Raw genomic sequence first — 18,030 nt, 5'->3', positions numbered from 1 at the left:
CTAATATTTATTATACAGTGCTATATCCCAAGTAGGTTCAATACATAGGTCTAGGAATCAAACGGTGGGATCAGAAGTGGTCACATTTATTATCATTCCCAATAACCCATTGGTGAATATATACTGATTGTTCCTGCATTTCTAGTTTTCGTGGATCTATAAATCCTCATTCCAAGAAGGAACTGCATCTCATTAGACTTTATATACAGCAATCACCCAGTCACTTTGGACTCCTTGTCCCACGAGACTGGGGTCAAGGAATGAAAATTGCCATCCTGGCAGGGGTAACTAACACTGATATTCAGAAGGGAGTAAGGCTGCTGTAAGACAATGTGGGAGAAAATAATATATTTGGCGCCCAAGTGATCAAATGGCATTCCTCTTGGTACTCTTCTGCCCAGTTTTGATAGCAGATCAACGAGTGAAGAAGCCATGATTTGAATAAGACATGATAAGCAGGAACTCAAAATCCCCCAGGAATGAAATGTCTGGGAAATACCACCAGTAGAGATTCTAACTGAGGGGTTGGGAAATGTAGAATGGTAGCAAAGGAGAAAAGTGATGAGTATCAGTTGTAGACTGGAGTGTATCTGCAGCAGCAGGGCCTATGTTTCATCCCACTAAACTTCCTCCAGTAGGGACTTTGGGCATCCCAGGAAGTAACCAAAATGAATCTAGGAAAAGCTATTTCTAGATGATATAAACTTACTTTAGGAAGTAAGTGGATCCAAGCTGTGGAAGAAGTAGACAATTAAGAACCAAGGCATTCATCCCATAGCTGCCAAGCATGTTGTCTCTTTACAGCTGACAGCTGAGTCTCTTCCTGGAAATTGCACTTTCCCAAAGTTTCTGCCTTGCCCAAAGTCATACCCTCGAAGGCAGCCTGCACCCAATGACCTGTTGATGCTGTTGAACAAAGACCCAGCTCCCCTGCTTCAAGGTGAGACACCTTTGAAATATCACCCTGTGTCACAGCATCCCACGGGATCAGCTGAGGCCTCTGTTGTGACCACACCTCAAATTAACCTCTTGCTCCGATCAATCCTGCTTCCTTTACTCCTTTATAGTTGGTATACCTGAGACCACTCCCGAGTAAGCCACTTGCACTCAAAGTTCCATCTGAGATTCTGTTTCCAGGAAACCTAGCCTATGGCAGGGTTTAATAATTGCTTTTTAGATGAATAAAAGCACTGAACTATAAACATGAAATGGCTATCACTGCAAATGGTTAAAGCAGGGGGAAAAGAATATCTAACTTCTCTCTCTGCCCAATCCTACTTTCCTCCCTCTACTGAAGTTACTGTTCCCAGGAATACTCCCCAATAAATGACCTGAATAAAAATCTCCATCTCAGAGTTTCTTTCTTGGAGAACTTGCCCTAAGATAAGCCTGAAATATAGGTTACTGCCATTTTACTCACTAGTAAACTGAGACTCAGAAAGGTGAAATAATTTGCTCAAGGATTACAGAACAGTAAGTAACAGGACTGGTAATTCGAACTCAGATCTGTTTGATTCCAAAGCCATAAGCCTTTGACTATATCACACTGCCTTTCTTCTTTTCTTCAACTGAACATTACCTTATTAATAAAAGAATCTGTAGCTTTTTCTGTTTGTTTTAAAGTAACCCTTCTCAAGCTGACAGGTCTATCGGAACTTGTCACTTACAATTTAATGCCATGCAGCCTGGTTAGGGCTTGTCAGACTTAGAATAAAGCCCAAACGGATACTATGCCATTATGCATTTAAGGTACTGCCTTCATGGACCCAACTACCATGTTAAATACTTAATGCCAGTCAAATTTATTTACAGGATCAGCTCTCGCCTCTTCAGATATTGCCTTTTATCCTTTAGGCTGAAGTCTCTGGGGCTCTTTGGGAACCACTTGGCACATCATCCACCTGGGGCAACCCATCGTCAATGGCGAAATTTTCCAGCATGGGGTGAGAACTATTTATGAAGAGGAACAGGCCCCAAGGAACTGCAGGTAGAGAGAAAAGTGATGAAATGCAAAAAAGACATTGTTATAATGTGGAGCTTGCAGAAATAGATAAAAGAGCTCTTTTGTTCCATCTTTTTTGTCTTACATCAAAATGGTATTTATGTTGGCCAAAGTCATTTGAAGACTGATTCCAAATCCATCCACTTTGTTTCTTTTTCATCTTTAAAATATTATTGATATTAGAAAAGGAAATAGAAGAGCTTGGGGGATAGCACCTGCCTCTCCAGGCCAGCAGGGTTTCTGGTATCATGCCGGTAAATCTTGGTTAACCTGATAGTTTTTGTAGGGCTTCAGTTATAACTTCCACCATGACAAGTTTGGAACTAGAAGCATTGGATTTTCTCCTTACACACCTTCATGACTTCTGTGCTGCCATATTGTTAAGAACACATGTAAAAGAGACAAAGACAAGCTGGAGCATGGCCAAAGAGGAAAAGAAAGAAGGGTGAGAATTCTGGAGCTCACGTATTGTAAGACATGGCTGAAAGACATAAAGACGTGTAGACTGAGAAGATTTAAGAGAGACTAGTGGTGCACTATCATGTGATTATCCTGGTCCTAATCTTGCCCTCATCTTGCTAAATTCAAACTCTTCTCACAGATCATTCCCTGTCCAGAAGGGTTCTTCATTATTCCTACTCCCAACTCCTGCTTTGGCAACAAGAACTCATTCTTCAGATCTCAATTTAAAAATCACTTCCTTGGGAAGTACCTTGTCCACCACCACCACCTCTATGATGACTACTGCCATAGAATTGGTCAGTTTGCCCTATTATATGATCTCACAAAGCCCCTGCAGTTTTTCTTCTTACCGCTTATTACAACTTGAAACTTTATACCTATTATGTGGTTTTCCAGTTACTATTGATTTTACTCTATGTAGTCTAAGGCCTATCACAGCATAAACCAGTACTATTTATTTTATTATTCTATCCTTAGAGCTTAGGATGGGGCTTTGCACAGAATAGGAACTCAATAAATACTTTATTCAATAGAAAAAACACATAGCACACAAATGAATGAATGAATGGAGTGAACAAATGACTTAATCTAAAGAAATATCTAAAAAATAGAAAATGGAGAGAGCCACATGACATTTCAATACAGAAAAACTTCAGTATAATTCCTCAGTAAATCTGCCAACATATATGAGACTGAGCTCCCTGCCAGGAAAAGTATTCACGAGCAGAGACCACGATATGTCTTTAAAGTTTGTGTATACATTAATTACACTTGGACCCAAATACTTGCTACTTAGTATAATATTCTAGAGTTTTAGGATTCAATTAATATTATCCTCTTTCCCTCTGCTTCTCTATAAGGTCACCCATTTGTATTAGATTTTGATTGACAAATCCAATGACCACCTAATAAATCCCTCAGCTCTCTTAGTTGTAGCAAAACCAATTTGCCAGGTCCCATCAGGAATCAGCAGAAAAGGTGATTTGCTTATTGGAAGTCTACTCTTTTGGGATTCATTTGCGAAAGAGTAATTTCCCATGTTCTGTCCATCATTCCTATTTCTTCTGGGTATAGCAGATGGCTTTGTATATTGAATGTTTAAAACATAGTTTTGGAGATTTTTTCCACTCCCCTGAGAAGGGTTCACATAGTTATTAAAGCGATAAATACAAATAGCAAATTCAACAGGCAATCAAGAGTGATTTCTAGGGGGAACTCTTTCCAATATAGGTTTGCATAATGTACACATAATGAACAAAAAGAAGTGGTAAACTAGATGGAAAGGAGTTTTTAAATAAACTAATAAACACAATATAAGTAAAAGTAAGAAAACTTTTATAGTCAGGGAGGCAGATTTTTGACACAATATGAAAAAACTTTCCGAATCCTAAGTAATGAGCTTCCCGATGATGTGAATGGTTACCTGATAGAGATGCTGTAGTTAGGATTCATAGACTGATTTGGTTTTGAGTTACAATGTTGTTTAAGGGTCTTTCCAATTCCAAGGTTCTAGGATTGTCACTTTGGTTTTAAGAAGATGCATAAATAATTGGGAACTAAGGATGGACCTGCATGATACCAAACAACATATAAACTCAATTATTTTATTCAGCAAAAGGCACAGTCATTCAGGGAAAGTGATCTCTCTGCTGGTCTAGTCTAGAAATACTATTTTTCCATTTAACAGAGAAGGAGAGTGCTACTCAGATAAGACAAAAAATCTTTTCCTAGGATATATGTAATAAAATATGTAATAGAATTCTAGGATTTTAACCCTGGTGTTTCTGACTCAAAGCACACTCTTTGCATAACGTCTAATTAACTGATTATAGAAAGAAGATCAGAACTGATGATAGAAGCTAAATGGATAACATTGTCTTGTTTGTAGGATATTGGACATTCATAACAGTAACTGGGGAGCAAGGGGAAGTGATTTGAGAGCGGGTTCCAAGGTTCTGAAAGAGGGAGATCTCAAGAGGAAGGCAGGCATCCTAGACTCTAGGGCTCAGGAGAAGGAACCCTAATAGCTGCTCCTCCTTTTCGAGAATCTAGGAGTGAGGCTCAGCAGACCTGGTCAGGTGGTGTCTAGATCGGGGCACTGTCCTTAGCAGCAATAGAGATTCAAAAGGCCATCATCAGTTCTAAGCGTGACTGAACTTGTGTTATCATTCCAAATAGGGCAGGTAAACAGTAGCAATAAGGACCCAAAGCCACATGAGAGGAGCTTCAAAGCAAATGGTGGGGAGAAAGCCAGGATTGATTCTGCAGGTGAGGCATAAGCAGCTTCAGGGGCTCAGCTCTAGTTTCCATAGGCATAGACATGCACAGTGGGGAAGGCAGGAGACACTACTGAGGGGTGCTGGGCAGACAAGCTAAGGCAGAAAGTAATTTGTACTGGGCAGGCCATGGCAGGAGGGGGCCTCACTGTGCTTTAGGAAAACCAACTTTCCTTGTCACTCTGATCTTGTCCCTTGAAACTCACGTTGTCAAAAATCTGGGCAATATTATAATTGCATATTCTACCATAAGAAGGGCACGAGGCTGCTGAGCAACTAAAATACTACTTCCTCACTGAAGGATCAGCTCAGGAGCAAGATAAGCTGGATCTGCAGGGAGAGTTACCAATGATTCCAGGTAAGGACCACTAGGAAAGGCAGGGGCTCTTTCCTAACGTGGCATAAGGATAGTTTCATACTTATTTTAATTATAATGGCCATTATCAGTCTCAACAAATAAGACACATTCATTAAATTAATGTAATACTAGAAAATATCATTGTAGAGTTGTGGTTTTTTGTTTTTCTTTTTTGGATTGCTGTTGTTGTTATTGTTGTTTTTTAATAGAGTAACATAAGAGAGGACAATGCCAGTTCACTCCTAGGAGAGAAATATTTTCTTCAAATCCTGGTATACGTATAGCATTGTTTTTGTTTGTTTGTTTGTCTGTTTGGATTTATTTTGTGAATCTGTATGTCAATTTCTACTTGATTAACCATGCTTTGATTCTCCTGCAGCTGGAAGAGGGTTTGCAATGCCTCATAATGTGCCAAAATTGGAAAAGAAACAAACAATGAATAAGCAAACACACTCTGCTCAGAATCTGAAAGGAAGCATTATTAGTCAGAAAAGATTGCCTACTGCGTTTATGCTCATTTGTATGGGCAAAGACTGTGCGTCCAGATAGAGATCCCAGACTATTGTCCCCAAATCAGCACTGGCTTGGCTTCCCTATCAGAATGCAAATTATGTTATTTGCTGCCATTGTGTGTCAATTAAAGATAAAATGTGAATTCCTATTGCAATATGCTCCTCCTGGCATAACATCTGGATTTACCTAAAATTCATGGATCAGTTTCCAAAGATGTTCCCTGCTTGGATGCAGGAGGTAGGAAGTCTTGGCCTCTCAGTGAAGCTGTGGAAAATCTCTGGCAGCAGTAACATCATGGTATTCCAAATGTACTTTCTAAAAGAGAACTTATCTTTACTTTCTCCATCTATGCTATGATGAATCTATGCTAATATGTCTACCCTCTCCCCAGTCACCAAGATTCATAGCTTAACACAGAGTATGCACTTTTTCTCCCATTCCCTCTTGTGTCACTCTACAATCTGATATCAAATCCCATAGATGCCACTTGGCTGTATATCTGCTACCTAAGCTTACTTCACCATTCCCACAGTCCCTGCCTAGATTCATATCTCCATTCCTCTTGGCTTAAAATATTTTAATAACCTCCTAATTGGTTTCTCTTCCTCTGGTCTCTCCTCCCTGTAATCATTTTTCCATACTATATTTATATTTGCCTTTGTAAATCACCTTCTGATCATGGCACTCTCCTTCTGCTGCACTTTCTATGGTTTCCCAAGTTAAAAATGTGGAGCCATGAGCAGGTTGTCTGTGGCTCCGTGTCTCTCCTTCTTGTCCACTCTGCTCGGGATGCTCTTTTCCCCTCCAACTTCATTGCTTCTAGTAGTTTGCTACTCATTTTTCAATACACAGCTCAATTATTTTATCCTCTCTGAAGCATCCCCTTAAACATTCAAAAAGAATCATGTCTCATTTGTGTTGTTTATTTCACTTATACTAGCCAGCTCCATTATTTCATTTGTCTCCTATTTTTGCACTTTTTTTTTTTTACAAATTTAGTCACTAATCACTAAAATAATTGTTGTTCTTTAATTCTAATCTCTATCCTCATGATTTAGTGCATAAACAGGTGCCAAATAAATGTTTTGGAATAATGAATGAATGGTGAATCAATCATTAGGTGTGTATTTAAGCAAATATTTGGAGTGTAAAAAAATACCACTGTCTCTAAAATATTCAGTTGGGCATAATAATTCTTACAACTCCTAGTTGATATTGGATATAGTAAATTCTATTGAGCTGTCTTATCTTATTCATATAGCTGCATCTTTCAGATAAAGAAAATAATGTGCATCTGGAATAATTCTTAAGCCTTTATGGGTTTCTGCAAGCAAATAAATGGTATTATTGTCAATATATCCCTTAATGGAAAAAGTAAAATATAAAGAGACATAAAGTTCCATCCTGCTTTCCTGAGTCAGTTTTGTGGTGTTGTTACTCACCCTCTGACTTCACTCAGTGATCTTACTTGGATAAATAGGGTAACTGCTGTACAAATAAGCTCTTGACTGTTAAAATACTATAGCAGAAGGCAATCCAATAGCACTCATTCATCAGTATTTATTAGACATCTACTATGGAGACAATGTCTAGTCTCTAAAGGGAAAAAAAATACATAGTTTTGATTTCAACAGTCGAGGTTACAAGCTATTGGGGTAGACTGACCTCTAATTTAATACCTACAATATCAGAGAATGAGAACTCTCACGGAGAGATGAACAACTTACTCAAGGAGTGCAAGAATGGTGAGATCAAGTTGATCTGATGGCTTAGGACACAGGTTTTAAAGAATAAATAGAAATTTGGCAAGCAGAACAGAGGGAACTGACATTTCAGAAACAAATTTTAGTCTTAAAAGTCAAAGGCATACGAATAAGCCCCACTTGAACTCTCAGCTAAGAGTCAGAATCAACCTCAAGACATCCAGACATCAAACAAGCTCCAAATGTTTGAGCCATCTTGGACATGCAGTCCGGTCCTGTTGATGGTTACATAACTAGCAAGTAGCACAACTAGGATTTAAACACAGGTCTCACGACTCTATGTCCAGTGCTCTATCCTCTACTCCACTACTGATTACCAAATGGAGTGAGATGATGTCTAACATAGAGTTTAAGACCAGTAAAGCAGAGTAGTTAAGACCTCATATCCCAAGATGCCCAGACTTGGATTAGAATCTCAGCTCTGCCGTATGCTAATTGAGTGAACTTGGGTGAGCTTATTACTATTCTGGACCTCAGTTTCTCCATTTATAAAATGCAGTTAATAGTAGTCTCTACCTACCTTCCAGGATTATTAGGAAGGATAAATGAGTTACCAAATATAATATCCCTGCCACATAATAAACATTCAATGAATTATAGCTGTTATGAAAATACTACTATCTTACGATTTTTAGCCTTTATAACTCTGCCAACCTTATCTCTAATTCATTTTCCACCACTATGGTCTCAAAGAACATAAAGCCCTTCACTTCTGAACAGACTCAAATGTTTCCTTTGTTCCTTGGATACACTATCAGCAAATATCTCACAGGCAAATGCATGAACTTAACTATAGTGAAATCTACCAATGTTACACAGACTGCAAGAGATTGGAAATTCATCTAGATAACACAAAACCAATGTTCATTATATCTTTAATTAAATTCCATTGGGGTGTTTTATCTATCCACTTATCTGTCTTTGAAGTCTCCTATAAGGTCAGAAACTTTATCAGGTCATAAAAACTAAATAGATTTTGACAACTCTACATCAGAAAACACTAATGCCATTTCCTTATCTCTGTGAAATAGTCTTTTCTCTATGCACACCTCTAACGACTACAGAAAGCAACCTTGATTTTATTGTCCTTAGTTGCCTTTGAGTAATTTCTTTTTTTCCTCCATCAGCTTTTCTGTTAAAACTTAATTTTGTCTTCCACGTAGGATATGATTTTTAAAAACAGACAAATCTTTGCATTTCTTCATCCTTTTGGATACTGCATGAAATGTCATTTTTTGTGCTTGTAATGCCCTCTGTACTTGTAATATTTAATATTATCATCTGGAAAACTCTTCTGAGGACTGGGTAAAAGTTAGCACTATAGGTGTTTAAGCATACAACTTTTTTCATATACCTCAAGAAAAATCAGAAAAAAATGATCTTTCCATCCACAACTTCTTTTAGTCAACACCAGCTGCAAAGCATCACTGTTCATACCTGGAACCACAATAATGTAAGATCCACCTCATATTTGCCTAGACCAATACTCCCACCCAGAAGGCCCTTCCTCCCCATTCCATGTATCCTGGCATTTCTCCAAGGCCCAGCTAGAGACCTATCATTGCTGAAATCTTTCTCTTCCTTTTTTGAGCTACAATAACACTGCTCATATGCAGCACTGATGGCCAATTGCTGCCTTGGACCATAGTTGGCTCCACTTTTGCCAAAAATCAATCTGCCCTTTAAGCAAGTTCCACAATAGTATATGGAGACTGCTGCTTAGAATTGTTAGAATTTGTTTATTTAAAAAGCAGGAGGCACTACGTCATGGTGAAAAGAACATAGACTCTGGCATTGCCTAGATCTTAAGCTCAAAGCTACCCTTAAAAATGTGTAAATTTGAGAAACTTAATTAACCTCTTTGTATCTTTCATGATGCATCTGTAAATTGCAGTCAATAATGAGGTTACTGCAAAGATTCAATGAGATAAAGTGTGTAATAAGTATCACACTCAGTAATTGCTCAATAATGTTTGCTTTTCTTCCTTTTATCTTAATATCTTGCTAAGAGGAAGGTACAGAATTCAAGTGCATATCATTTACTCAAAAAGGTTACTTTCTGTGCAGTGACGAATGACCACAACACATGTCACTATTAATGGCAATCAATCTTCAGGGCTTTGATATGGCAGATCGTGAAGTAGGTAGTTTTATACATAGTGCAATTCTAGCCTGTTCTTTTAAAGAAATACTCAGACATTCTCTTCCCCTTATAATTTCATTTAGAAAGCAAGAAACAAGAAACCATTGAATTGTAGATAAAGAATTAGAACCATCAGCACATGGATTAAAAAAAAACCAAACTGCCAGTAACCAGAAAAGAGGCCCAATCCTACTGATTAAATATCCAAACTAAAATTACACTTGAACAATTTATTTCTTACTGTTTTAACCAAGTTTTAAATAAAAGTGTTGACAACAAAGGAGAAATGTGGACATTATTTTACACAGTTGAGCAATGAGCATTTATATCACCACTCTGAAAGGTGATCAGTGTCCTTGACCAAGAAATTTCACTTTTATATAAGTACATACATACTCTACAAAAGTATTTTCAAAAATGTATAAAGAAACATGTTTAAGAACACACATCACAACATTGTTTTTAACAGCAAAAAGTCAGAAAGAATGCAAATGTCCATTAATTAAGGGAATGGTTAAATGATAGTGTATGCATACAATGAAATACATCCAACCATTAAAAAGAATGCTGCATATACTGGCATGAGCTCTATTGTACATATATTGTTAATTCACAAAAATACCTTGATGGACAATATGTTAGTATGACATCATTTTACTAATCCAAGTATCTATTATCTATTTATATAAGCAGAGAAAAAATATGCAAAGATTTACACTAAACTGTAGACAATTTTCTCCTACAGAAAGTGGAATTGGAGAAAATGAAAGTTTAACTTTTTATTTTTACAATTGGCATTTGAAATATTTTCTATAAATATGTTTTATTCAACTTAAAAATGTTTTAAATAATCAATTAAATTCAACTGATATTTATTGAGCACCTGCAATGTATTTTATAGAAAGATTAGTAAAATGTTAATTCATTATCAAGAACTTGAACATTAAATAAAAGAGATGGAGGAAGAGATTTTAAAAATTAAAAAATAACTATTTTGGAGTATATAATATACTTATTTTATGCACATTGTATACTTTAATTTGCAAAGTTTTTTGAGCTAGCTATTGTTGTATTTATTCCACAGATAAGAAAGTGGGTGTGAATGCCTATTTTCATCCCAGCAATGAGCAGTAGGTCCTGGATCTAAGTTCAAGTCTATGTAATTGCAAAGACTATTCACCTTCTACATACTACCATGGAATCAGAAGACAACAATATAATAACAGCTGATGCTCTTCAACGTGGGTCTTAACTGTATCTTTTTGAATATCATGTCTCCCCAGGCAAGGGAAGCCAAAAGAAAAATAAATAAATTGGAGTACATCAAACTAAAAACCTTCTTCACAGCAAAGGAAACCATCAACAAAATGAAAAGACAACCTAACAATTGGGAGAAGATATTTGCAAATCATATAACTGATAAACAGTTAATAGCCAAAATAAAGAACTCATACAACTCAACAACAAAAAAACAAACCACCCACCCAATTAAGAAATGGGCAAAGGATCTGAACAGAAATTTTTCCATAGAGGATATACAGATGGCCAACAGGCACATGAAAAGATGTTCAATATTACTAATTATTAGGGAAACACAAATCAAAACCACAATGAGTTATCACCTCACATCCATCAGAATGACTGTTATTAAAAAGGCAAGGAATAACAAGTGTTGGAGAGGACTCGGAGAAAAGGGAACCCTCATACACTGCTGGTGGGAATGTAAACAGGTACAGACACTGTGGAAAGATGTATGGAGATTCCTCAAAAAATTAAGAATAGAAATATCATATAATCCAACTATTGCACTTTCAGGTATTTATTCAGAGAACACAAAAACAGCAAGTCAAAAAGATATTTGCACCCCTATGTTCATTGCAGCGTTATTCACAATAGCCAGGACTTGGAAACAACCTGAGGGCCCATCAATGGATGAATGGATAAAGAAGATGTGGTATATATACAATGGAATACTACTCAGCCATAAAAAAGATGAAATCTTTCCATTTGCAACAACATGCATGGACCTTGAGGGTATTATACTAAGAGAAAGGTCAGATGGAGAAAGCCAAATAACATGATTTCACTCATGTGGAAGATAACACAACAACAACATACAAACACATAGATATAGAGATTAGATTTGTGGTTTCCATAGGAGAAAGGGGGTCGGGAGAGGCAAAAGAGGTAAAAGGGCACATGTGTATAGTGATAGATAGTAATCAGTCTTTGGGTGGTGATGCAGTCTACACAGAAATTGAGATATAATGATGAATAGCTGACATTTATGCACTGTTATAAACCAATGTCACTTCCATAGAAAGTAGATAAATAAATAAACAAATAAATAACATCTGAGATTTTCATATAAACATTCCTAGATTTAATATATTCCTAAAATGCAGCTACCTATTCCATATTTTACCTGCGTGTTTTGCTGTCAAAGTCAGTACCTCCAATGTTAATTTTCATTGATCCTTCAAACCGTTCTTTCACCTGAGTGTATCACAGATCACAATAGTACTATCTGCCCAGCTACCCCAATTCAGAACATACTTGAAATCTACATTTCCCTCACCACCCTCCATGCAAAACAACCAGCCATCAGTTCAACCAACACTCACTGCTCACTGCTAAAAGGACTTGAAAACTATCTCAATCTTGCAACTGCTGTAGTTAAGTCCTCTTCCCACCGAGTCCTGACTATGGTGACAGCCTCCTAACTGCCTTTTGGCTTCCATCCAATGCATCCTCCACATAGTGGTCAGTGTCGTATTTCTAAAATAATGATCTGGCCACATCATTCTTCATGTTGCAATTACTGTCTCTGTAGTATCTTCAGAATAAAATGCAAATTATGCAGAATGGCATTTAAGATTATTTAAAAACCTCTTTTCTGGTATCTTTCTCCCTCACACATACACTCACACATCCACACTGAACCACCAGCCCTTTCCTGAAGCTGTCTTACAGTTTCTCATCTTTGTGCCTTTGCAAATGCTATTCTTTCTACCTAGAACCTCCTGCTACTGATGAAACCCACATAATTATCCTTTAGAATTATCTCATATGTCACTTCTACTTGGGAGATTTGCACAACTTTCCTCTTCTGGACCGAAAAACATTATCACCTATTCTGTTTACCCAATACATTTTTTCAAAGTTCTAGTCATATTTCTCACCACTCTGTATTATAGTGTTATTTGTATCTATCTCCCTTACTAGAATGTTCTTTGCCTTATTCAATATTTTAACCCCAGCCCTCTGAAAACTGCAGTGACTGACGCATAATAGATATCCAGTAAATATATGTTGAATTAAATTAGAATGAGGGACCAGCCCAGGGGCACAGTGGTTAAGTATGCACGTTCCACTTCAAGGGCCTTGGGTTCACCTGTTTGGATCCCAGGTGTGGACCTGCATACCGCTTGTCAAGCCATGCTGTGGAAGGCATCCCACATATAAAATAGAGGAAGATAGGCATAGATGTTAGCCCAGGGCCAATCTTCCTCAGCAAAAACAGGAAGATTGGCGGCAGATGTTACCTCAGGGCTAATCTTCCTCAAAAAAAAAAAAAAGATGTTAAAATTAAAATGAGAGGAAGATGTTCCTGTATCCATACACTCAGCATATTTTTGAGCACATACTACCTGCCATGCACTATAGCAGGTGCTGGAGATCCAGCATTAAACAAAAGAGACAAAGGGTAGATAGAGACATGGATAGAGAAAATGCCCTGGGAGTTCATGGGAATAAAAAATATCATAGCAATTTGATTTACTTAATAATTCAGCACTGAGTTATTTTCCTATTGCTGCCATAACAAATTACCACAAACTTAGTTACTTAAAACAACATATATTTATTATCTCACAGTTCTGGAGGTAAGAAGTCAAAAATGGGTCTCACTAAATCAAGGTGTTGGCAAGGCTGAATTCCTTCCATAGGCCCAAGGGGAGAATCCATTCCATTGCCTTTTCAGCTCTTAAAGACTGCTTGCATTCCTTACCTTATCGCCCATCCAGCAATACAGCATCTTCAACTCTCTCTGATTCCAACCTCCTCTTACGCTTCCCTCTTTCGCTTTAAAGGATGCTTGTGATTACATTGGTCACACCTGGATAACCCAAGCTAATCACTTTGTCTGAAGGCCAGCTGACCTTTAATTCTCCCTTACCATATAATGTAATATACTCTAGGTTTCAATGATTAGAGCATAGATATCTTTGGGGGAGGGGCATTACTTTGCCTACCAGACACACCTCAGGAATACGAATTACATTTCATCTCTTTTTTCTAGGTGTTGGGTAATGTAAGCAAACATTTAGTCATTGCTCTGCTTTCCTTTGATGATGTGTAAAAAGGAGATTATCTAGGAAATCGCCAGATAAAGTAATAAAAAATTTCCAAAAGCATTCTATTAACTTGTTTTCAGACATTTAGAGTCAGATATGAGGTGGGATGAGGAATATAGATTTCTGCAATATGGAGAGATAGACAAGTATGCAACATAAACTCTGACCCCTATGCAGCCTACACTCTGCACTGCATTCCAGCTTTCCCTCTTGTGATCCGCTACACTCAATCATAAGAATAATTCAAATTTACCTTGATTTTGCAACTGACAAATCTCTTTCATCAATTATATTAATTTATCATAAACTTAACCCTGAAAAGTAAACAACACAAGGAATTTTATATGAATTTTACATTAACCGTGGAACCTTAGTTGTGTCATCAGACACCCATGGTTCCCTTCAAAATCCAGGGCCCATGTTTTCTGTGTGATGGTGTGCTCCCCAGGTAAGCACTCTCATCTTCCTCCCCTCTTCTTGCATGTTCTCAAAAGTCTGAAACTGTATTTCTGCTTGTGGCAAAATGAACCAGGCCTTCATATAAACCTCAAGCCTTGTCCAAAAACTAACTCAAAAGGATAATAAACATAAATGGAAAATGTAAAAATAAAAAACTTTTAGAAAAAAAATAACGAGAAAATCTTCAGGATCTAGTGCTAGGTGCCAAGCACTTGGCAAAGAATTCTTATACTTGACACCAAAACCGCAGTCTGTAAAAGGAAATGATAAATTGGATATCATCAAAGTTAAAACTTTTGCTCTGTGAGAGATTCTATTAAGAGGCTTAAAAGACAAATTACAGACTGAGAGAAAATATTTGCAAATCACATATTTAAAAAGGACTAGGATCTAGACAATATAAAGAACACTCAAAACTCAACAGTAAAAAGCAAAGAAGTTAGATTAGAAAATGGGCAAAAGACGTGTACTGACATTTCAACAAAGAGAACATATAGATGGCAAATAAGCACATGAAAGATGGTCAACATTGTTAGATACTAAGGAAATACAAATTGAAACCACAATGAAATGGAGCCATATAAATATCAGAATAGCTAAAATGAAAAATAGTGACAACAGCAAATGCTGGTGAAGATGCAAAGAAACTGGATTACTGAGAAATTGCTGATGAGAACAGAAATGGTACACTCTGGAAAATAGTTTGACAGTTTCTTAAAAAACTGAATGTGCAACTACCATATAACCCAGGAATTACACTCCTGGGCACTCATCCCACAGGAAGTAAGAATTATCTTTACACAAAAACCTGTACATGAATGTTTATCATGGCTTTATTCATAATAATCCCCAATTGGAAATAACTCAGATGTCCATCGACGGGTGAACAGTTAAACACACAGGGGTATATCCATACCATGAAATACAACTCAGCAATAAAAAGAAATGAACTATTGATACACACAACCTAGAAGAATGTCCAGTGAATCATGCTGAGTGAAAAAAAGAATCTGAAAAGGTCACTACCATGTTACTCCATTTATGTAATTCTTGAAATTACAAAAACACAGAAGCAATGAATAGTGGTTACCAGTGTTTAAAGAGGTTGGGGGTTGGAGAGAAATAAGTGTGGCTATAAGAAGGCAACATGAGGAATCTTCGTGGTGATGAAAATATTCTGTTTCTTGACTATATCAATGCCAACACTCTGGTAATGATAATATAATATAGTTTTGCAAGTTGTACCATTGGAAGAAACTGAGTAAAGGGTACATAGGAACTCTGTATTATTTCATACAACTGCATGTGAATCTATAATTATCTCAAAATAAAATGTTTAGTTTTAAAAAGGTATGAATAATAGGGTAGTTTTATTTTTAATTTTTTGAGGAACCTCCTTCCTGTTTTTCATTGCAACTGGGCCATTTTGCTTTTCCACCAACAGTTCACAAGGGTTCCAGTTTCTCCAAATCCTAATCAACACTCATATTTTGTTTTTTTGATAATAGCCATCCTAATAGGTATGAGGTGATAGCTCATTGTGGTTTATAATTTGCATTTTCCTGATGATTAGTGATGCTGAACACCTTTTCATATATCTGTTGGCCGTTTGTATGTCTTCTTTGGATAAATGTATATTGAAGTCTTTAGCCCATTTTTTAATCAGAGTATTAGTTATTTTGCTATCAAGTTGTAATAGTTCCTTATATAATTTGGTAATTAACCCCTTATCTGATATATGGTTTGCAAACATTTTCTCCCACTCCATGGGCTGCCTTTTCACTGTTGTTTCCTTTGCTGTGCAGAAGCTATTTAGTTTGAAGTAGTCCCACATGTCTATTTTTGCTTTTGTTGCCTGTGCTTTTAGTGTCATATCCAATGAAATCATTGCCAAGACCAATATCAAGGGGGGAGAGTGGAAACGGAAAGTTGCTAATCAATGGGCATAAAGTCCCAATTATGCCAAATGAATAAGTTCTAGAGATCTGCTGTACAACATTGTACCTGTAATTAACAAACTGTATTGTACATGTAGAGCTCTGCTAAGAGGGTAGATCTCCTGTTAAGTGTTCTTACCAAGTAATTTTTTTAAAATCTGCAATCACGTCACTTTGCTTTCTCTCAGTATCCCCAATTTGCACAATACATGTCCTATTACAATTGAAATCTTTCCTTGATAAAAATGAAAACCTACTTTTTTTTTGTAGTGAGTGGCTTTCCGGAAAATGAAAGAGTCATAATGAAAATTGTTACAAATGACTGTTCCATGGGCACATCATCTTAAAAAGTAGAAAGATTTTACTTTCTGAAACTTACTACAGTCTGCATTTTCCAATTACTGAGTAATATATTTGAGTCAAATTATATTCATTTTTTTATAATTAGTGACTTGGACATCTTGGGTTCATGTAATTTTGATTACCTATGGAGAGTCTATTTCCCAGAATATCTTTCCACTTAACATTTCTTGGTAATAATAGAAATGTCATATCTCCTGTCAAATTATATCAACCATTGTTAAGGCAAAGAACATTAGGAGAGAATAGAAGATCAAAGTTTAAAACCCACAATCAGTTGAAGTTACACAGACACACACACACACACACACACACACGGTTTCCCAGGCCCCTGACATGTCCTGTTCCTTTCACCCAGGATGACATGTCTAATAGGAGAATTTGAAGGAAACAACCCTATTTGCCATTATTGTCTAACCATTTATTAAGTAGTCAGTGATTTCTATGTGCCTAACAACACACCAGAGGCTGAAGAATTGTACATTTCCAAACAGAGTCACTATGCTGCTGGAGTTTGCATCAGACTGGAGTTTGTGTCTGAAATGGCTGCTCTCTGGATACACGTATCTGTCTGGACTCTATTTCTGCCCTTCCAAGCTCTCCCTTGTTCACAGATACTGGGAATCTAGAAAGCATCTCCTCCCAGATTCTAGCACCAGCAGTATTGCATGGTTAAATTCTAAAAATAGAAGGCAAATGCAGAAGACTCAACTTTGTTAATTTTACCTATCGTTTGTTTTATGTTTCACTGGTGTCTGCTCTTCTCTTTATTATTTCCTTCTCCCTACCTATTTTGAGTTTATCTGCCCTATTTTCCCCTAGCTTCTTAAGGTGGAACTTTAGGTCATTTGTTACAGATCTTTCTTGTGTCAGATAAGAATTTAAAACTATAGATTTCTCCCCAAATTTCTAATATAAGCATTTAACATTTAAAATTCCCTCTAAAGCCTGATTAGCTACATACCACAGAACTTGATATATGGTATTTTTATTACCATTCAGTTCAAACTATTTTCCAGCTTTCCTTGTGATTCCTTTTTTAATCCATGAATTAATTCTAAAAGCATTGGCTAATTTGCCAATATTTGGGGTTTTCCTGAATATTTTACTGTTATTGTTGGTAATTTATTTTGCGGCATCTATGTTTTCAATATTTTTAAATGTATTGACACTTTTTTATGGCCTGTCATAAGGTCTGTTTTGGTGCTTGGACCTCTGATTATTTTGGTATAATTATTCTATCCACTGCTAAGGATAGGGTGTTAAAATCTCCAGCAATGATTGTGAAATTGTCTATTTTTCCTTTTAATTCTGACGATTTTTGCTTCATATTTTTCAAAGTTCTGTTTCAAGGTGAATACACTTTCACAATTGTTATGTCTTCCTGACACAAATTCTCTCT

The sequence above is a fragment of the Equus caballus genome, chromosome 7 (assembly GCF_041296265.1).
Source record: "Equus caballus isolate H_3958 breed thoroughbred chromosome 7, TB-T2T, whole genome shotgun sequence".
In the NCBI taxonomy this organism is placed as follows: domain Eukaryota; kingdom Metazoa; phylum Chordata; class Mammalia; order Perissodactyla; family Equidae; genus Equus; species Equus caballus.
The sequence above is the reverse complement of the archived record's forward strand: the minus strand, read 5'-3'. Positions refer to the sequence as shown.